This window comes from Poecilia formosa, unplaced genomic scaffold (assembly GCF_000485575.1).
Source record: "Poecilia formosa unplaced genomic scaffold, Poecilia_formosa-5.1.2 Scaffold352, whole genome shotgun sequence".
Lineage (NCBI taxonomy): Eukaryota > Metazoa > Chordata > Actinopteri > Cyprinodontiformes > Poeciliidae > Poecilia > Poecilia formosa.
Window position 1 is genome coordinate 121199 of NW_006800291.1, and position 6233 is coordinate 127431.

The 6233-nt window shown below is 39.7% G+C and overlaps 1 protein-coding gene and 2 long non-coding RNA genes across 14 annotated transcripts in view; 2 read left to right on the top strand and 1 right to left on the bottom strand.

Moving 5' to 3' along the window:
* Window positions 1-6233, top strand: part of agrn (agrin) — a 593620-nt gene that overhangs the window by 120365 nt on the left and 467022 nt on the right. The gene's annotated exons all lie outside the window — the stretch shown is intronic.
* On the bottom strand, window positions 1848-6106 carry LOC107833259 (uncharacterized). The gene is made up of 3 exons (XR_001658972.1): window positions 6096-6106; window positions 2472-2477; window positions 1848-1942 (listed from the first exon to the last, which is right to left on the bottom strand). It is a non-coding gene; the product is annotated as an uncharacterized LOC107833259 (long non-coding RNA).
* Window positions 1942-4971, top strand: LOC107833260 (uncharacterized). Its single transcript, XR_001658973.1, has 3 exons — window positions 1942-2564; window positions 3128-3129; window positions 4953-4971. It is a non-coding gene; the product is annotated as an uncharacterized LOC107833260 (long non-coding RNA).

Below are 6233 nucleotides of genomic sequence, written 5' to 3' on the forward strand. Positions count from 1 at the left end.
CCACACCTGAATAGAATAATTAGGTCATTAGCAGGACTCTGGTGAACTTACCTACACAAGGAGAAGGTAATTAAGCCATTTCATTCCAGTGTTTTGTACCTGTGGTACATCTAAAAACTGCAGGACACCGGCCCTTGAGGACTGGAGTTTGACACCCCTAGTCTATTGGAACAGGGCGTTCTTGATGACGTCACTCAACTTCCGTAAATTTCAATAAATGGTTCAGTTTAACACAGGATAATTCCTGTATTAAACTGAACAATTTAACAATTGGGACTGGACAATTTTATAATTGGGACAAATATTAACAGATATCAAATATACATAATTAAGGAAAAGTAATTTCTAAGTAGAAACACCTTCAAAATAACGGGATTAAGTTTTTTATTACTGATTGAGAAAAGCTTAATAGAAAACAATTTATCACCTCAACTTACTTTTTCAGACTTCTGTTACCAGTGAAGCTTGAGTCTTGTTTGCCACCTTCATCAAATTATTTGCTTATAAAATATTTATCTCAAATGACAAATCATAATAGATGGTGGCCAGCCTGTCGTGCTGTTAACTGATTTCTTCCTTATTCCCCACGTTTGCCGGGGATTCATAAACAGGGAAAGTTAAAACAATTATTTCATATTTAATGTTTTACCAATCTGCATCTGGCCAGAGTTCCTGTTACACAACTGGATGGTTATTTTATAATAACTACTAAACACTTATTAACAAACTCATGTTTCCTTTATCATAATCAAGTATACTCTAGTAAGATACCAGCATAGAAAGAGAAACATAATTTTTGTAGGAATGTCTTTATTAGAATAACAAAAAATAAATAAACAAAAACAAGCATATAATCAGTCAATAACTCCAGGAAATTCATACTCAGACTGTCAAAAGCAAATATCACCATAATTTAATAGTTTTTTTTCTAAGAAGATGAGGAAACAGTGAAGAGAACATTGGCAGGACACAGGGATGAAGAGAATCTCCAGTAAACCTGGAAGCTGGAAGTAAACCTGGAGCTGCAGTCTGCTCACCTGAAGAGCTGCCTGCATAAAACAATGAAAAATAAGAGTTCACTCTCATACATGAAATACCAATCCAAGGGAAATGTTTGTTTTTTTTAATTTACAAATTAAAGTATGATTCTCTGATCATGAAGGGACATTGTATTAAAAATATTTTTCTTACTACGAATTTAAATGCCCCAAAACAGTTAATTAGTGAATGAAAGTAATTGGTTTTGAAAGTCTGTATCAACACAATTTATAAAATACCAATATTAACTAAATAAATATAAAAAAATAAGCTAGGAGAAAATATATTTCCTATTCTGCTACTTGCAACTACCATATACACTTTATATCTCACTTTAAGCTGCTATGAACAGATAACAAGCAGCGGAAAACGACAGTGACTTGCTGAAATCAGGCTGCGGTTAGCGGGGAAAACACGTTCCAACCGCCCGTTAAACTGGCAGCTCCTCCGGTCTGTTAGCAGAGCTATGCTACTCCGAAAAACTCCGGAGCAAATATTAAAGTATGAATATTCTGGATGAACTGAATGGAAAGATGAAGCTATAAGGTCTACTTTCTCGCCTAAAAACAAATTTAAATGAGTTTTCGTGGCAATTAATGGTGGTAAAAATGCAATACATTTCTGTACTGACCTTCTCTATTTACCGCTGCTGGTGGCGCAGCAGCGGTAAATAGAGAGGCATCCCTTGAGGCATCCCTCTGCTGCCTCAAGTCCGCAGAGGGATGCATTGATGCATCCTTGATAAAATGGGCGGAGCAAGAACACATCTGGAAGAACTTTGAGCGTTCTTGCCTGGATGTGTACTTTGAATTGGAACAGTACTTGGGCCGCCGTCGATGACGTTTCACGAGGACGCGAGAACACAAGTACAGACAAGAACGCATATTGAGAAACGGCCAAGTACCTTGTAGGCTACCAATGTTGGTGTCTATTTTCAGCTACGTACATTCATTTTGCCGCCAAAAAAGTCGATACCCCCCCGTCACATGCGTCGTTTCAACTAGACAGCCATTTGTAATCCATAGGGGGGGAGCAGAAAATGTTTGGAAACCACTGGGGGGGCACAGAAGAAAATGTTTGGGAACCACTGCCTTAGGCTAACATGGGTCTTCATGTGGCTAAAGTTTCCAAAGCAAAGAACACAAGCACTATCACATCAGCGAAGATGCTAAATAATGCACATAAAGGATAACTTTGACTAACATATTAGCTTTTAATTAGCTAGATTAAAATTGAAGGGAAAAAACCTATTTGCCTGTCTTTAAAATATGTTTAATATTAAGGGCTAATGTTACAGTAATGGAGTTTAATAACTTTAGCTAACATTAACTTACAGCAAGGTAGGATTGGCTTGAATTGCTCATAGCTAACATTACAAATAAGAGAACATAGTCAATGTTATTTTCTCAAAGAAAATGTAAAGTTAATAAGACACATACCTCATATGTATTAGGTGTCAAACTTCGGCTTCTTTTTAAACAGGAGGTCTGGCCATTATAACTTGTTAGGTTGGCCCCACCATAAGAGTAGACCCCGCATTGGCTGCTCCGGTGCAGGAAATATGGCGGCCATCTTGGAGCAGTCATCCCTCCTACTTTGCTCAACCAAAACAACAGAAGATGCCTCAGCACTGAGGGATATTGTCGTTCGGATCGATAACTATTGATGTGAGGGCTCCACAAACAGCATTTCACAAGTAAGATGGACATATTATTGTGTATATTTTGTGATTAGAATATCACTTTACTGTATTAATGTCCACCGGCGAGATAGTGCTTAGTGTAATACCGGGGTTCAGCCCCGCTATGAAGGCTTACAGATTCCGTAAATCTAAAAGAAAATAATTATTCTCTAACATTGACTTAGATTATCTGACACAAGAGCCTACATTATAAATGAAACAATGTAACATATATTATAAAACTTATATTATGTTTTATAATATATTTTTATAACATTCACCAGCAAAGTTTACACAGGTGGTAAAGACTATTATTTATATATAATTCTTTCACTCTGTCAAAGTAAGATACATCCCAAATCTTCCGTTTTTGTTTTGAAAGTTTCCTAATGACATGATGTGAGGAAGAAGTGGGAAATATCTTTAAAGAGAGACGGTGTCGGATTCACTCCTCCCGTTCCACTAGGGGGCTCTATAGTTGCTTTATATTGGTACTGGATTAATGTGTAGAAGAAGAAAACGAACGGCAGACCATTAGTGTACTTAGGTTGTCTAGCAACCACACTAACAAGCCGAACCTGCCATTTATTCACATCTTACCAATCTTACCAATGTTCATGAGTGTTGCCCAATGTGGTGAGTTATATATTAATGCTGTAAAGCTATGTTTAAGTTTGTGTCCTTTTGAATATCGCAATATTAAGTATTTACTTTTTTTTTATTTTTTTTACGTTATTTACAGTTTAACCGGCATGTCCGCGTAAAGCACTCGGCAATAAAAAAGAACAGTTACAACTTCAACGGCTACCTTATGTTCTTCGTAACAGACGGATTCACTGCACAGCACGGATGAATCTCGCATCGGATTTTGGACTCAATCTCAGCTTCTGAATCACTCTGAAGCTAGAACTCGTCGGCTGAAAAACATGTACATATATCTATATACATACATATAAACATGTATCCAATATATACTATTCAGTGGGGTTTTTTATTTGTGTCTCAATAATGACACAAATAATCATTATTTATTTGTGTCATTATCAATCATTATTTTTGTTTGTATAGTTATATATGTCAGAGCCCAGCTTAACGTCAGCTGATAGCCCCGGGTTCTCAGACAACAAGGAGGGAAACAGTAACACCAAGGGAGGACAATTCAGTTAGCTAGCTTTTCTTTTTTTATTCCCCAACGGAATAAAAGGCTCCGTTTTCTTTTTTGTGCAAAATAACCATAAAAATATTAAAATGTCCAAATCAGGATAAACTAAAATCGTCCAAGAGGGCCAACATCCATAAAATCCAATTAGGACGGCGAATCCTGCGCTCCGTCCAGCCTGTAGTCGCGGCCCCAGCGCCACCGCCTCCTGTGGTCGTTCCAGCCCACTCTAGCTGCTCCGCGTAAAGCGCCGCCCGCTGGCGTCCTGTTAGGACAAAAACACCTGGCCAGGAGAGCGATCGCTGAACAGCGGATGTTTTATCTGTCCCAGCAAGGGTCCCTGCAGACAATCAGTGGAAACGTTACTTTCTGACCAGGGCAGAGTTCCCCTCTGCCCGCTGACGGTCCGACACGTCGTTCCCACTGATTATATCCTCTGCTGCCAACCACTGGCTCGTTCGGGGTCGCAGTCCTCCGCCACGAACCTTCCTGGATTCCCCTTTTTCTTCTCCCCAACGCGAAGTCCTCTGCCTTTTAAAAGCCACTGCCAGCGTCTTGCAGGTTCCAGGTATGCTGCCTACGGGCACGCCCACCCCACGCAGGTGACTGGCATCAGCTATTAGTTCTCGGAGTCCACAGTGAATAAAAAACAAAACATGCAGCGAAAACACTCGACAATATAAACCACACTTAAAAAGTAAAAACAAATTTCCACTGTGTGACATATAAATATGAATTGATATTACTAAATAATTTAATAAATTATGAACGGCTGTGTGCTTTGTAATATGCTCATCATACATCAATATCAGAATATTCCACTCCTATTATATTGTTATAGCCACTAAGCATATTTAAATATGCTGAACTATGTATTGAAAACATACTTAAAAAAATACAATTGTTTATAAATGTAGCTTTGATAGATGTTTGAATATGGTTTCCAATAACAAAAAAGCGTGTTATGATTGATTAAATGCGCTGATACGTCATTGTGCCTGCTAAACACATAACGCTGAGTGGAGTTGTGTACCGCTCCAAGATGGCCGCCCTAAATCTCGTCAGCGACAATAGGATTTCTTCTTCACCAACACACTGCACGCCTGTTCGTGCACTGCTGCCTCTCACTGGTGGAGATGGTGTATTGCACTAAACTCTTGTTTAGACAGAGATGGCCCATCTGAATCCAGGCTTCGAGGCTGCACCGAGTAAAAAGGGGCCGTGTCAAATGAAGCCCCGCATCGATGCTTGTGTTGTCTTGCTGAAAACCGCGTGACTGACAACAAATGATGCCTCACATTGCATGGGTCATGTGACTGCTTCATTTTGCGTGTCGGTTTTCAAAATAAAAGAGCGATGAGCTGTGCTGCTTCAATGTTGGTCATTTGGTCGCGCATCAGAGGAGAATATTTGTCTTCAGTGGCCAAAATAAAAGGAACACTGACCAACATATTTGATATGTATTGATGATTGCACCCATCAAAGTGTAATGTTTGTTACTGGTTTTCTCAATTGTCGATCTTGTTTTTTTTATGACTTTCTATTTTTGTGATTTTATTATGTAAATCTCTTTGAACTGCATTGTTGCTGAAACGTGCTACACAAATAAATTTTACTGATTGTCTGAAATGGAGCCAGCAATAAGAAAATCTCTGACATCTTCTGGGAATACTTTGAGAGATCGCTCACAATAAAATTCTTCTTAAATAAAAATAATTAACCCCTTTCTCACCTTCTAGAAATTTCCACTATTATTTGTAGTGTTATCAGCAAAGATATATCAGTCTTGCACAGCAGAAACAGATTTAATGCTGTTGCAAAACTAACATTCAACTTGCAGCCAGATATAAGGGATCAGAGCCAATTAGAAATCCAAGAAAAAGCGAATCTCCCAACATGCACTGCACTCCCAAGACACTAAAACATCAAATGTCTTTATTGACAAGTCCGTCTATAACATAAAAGAAACCCCAACACAACCACTGACGTTCAACATTTACCAGGATTATATTGGCTACAAATCATTTTAATAATTAAAACAGATGACAATTAAATCCTCTCCTGGGGCTGCCACCTTATCGTGGTGGAGGGGTTTGAGTGTCCCAATGATCCTAGGAGCTATGCTGTCTGGGGCTTTATGCCCCTGGTAGGGTCACCCAAGGCAGACAGGTCCTAGGTGAGGAACCAGACAAAGCGCAGCCTGAAGACCCCTATGACGAGCAAGAACGTTGGACCTAGTTTTCCCTCGCCCGGACGCGGGTCACCGGGGCCCCCCTCTGGAGCCAGGCCTGGAGGGGGGGCAGGATGGGGAGCGACTGGGGTCCGGGCTTGCACCCACGGAGCCCGGCCGGGCTC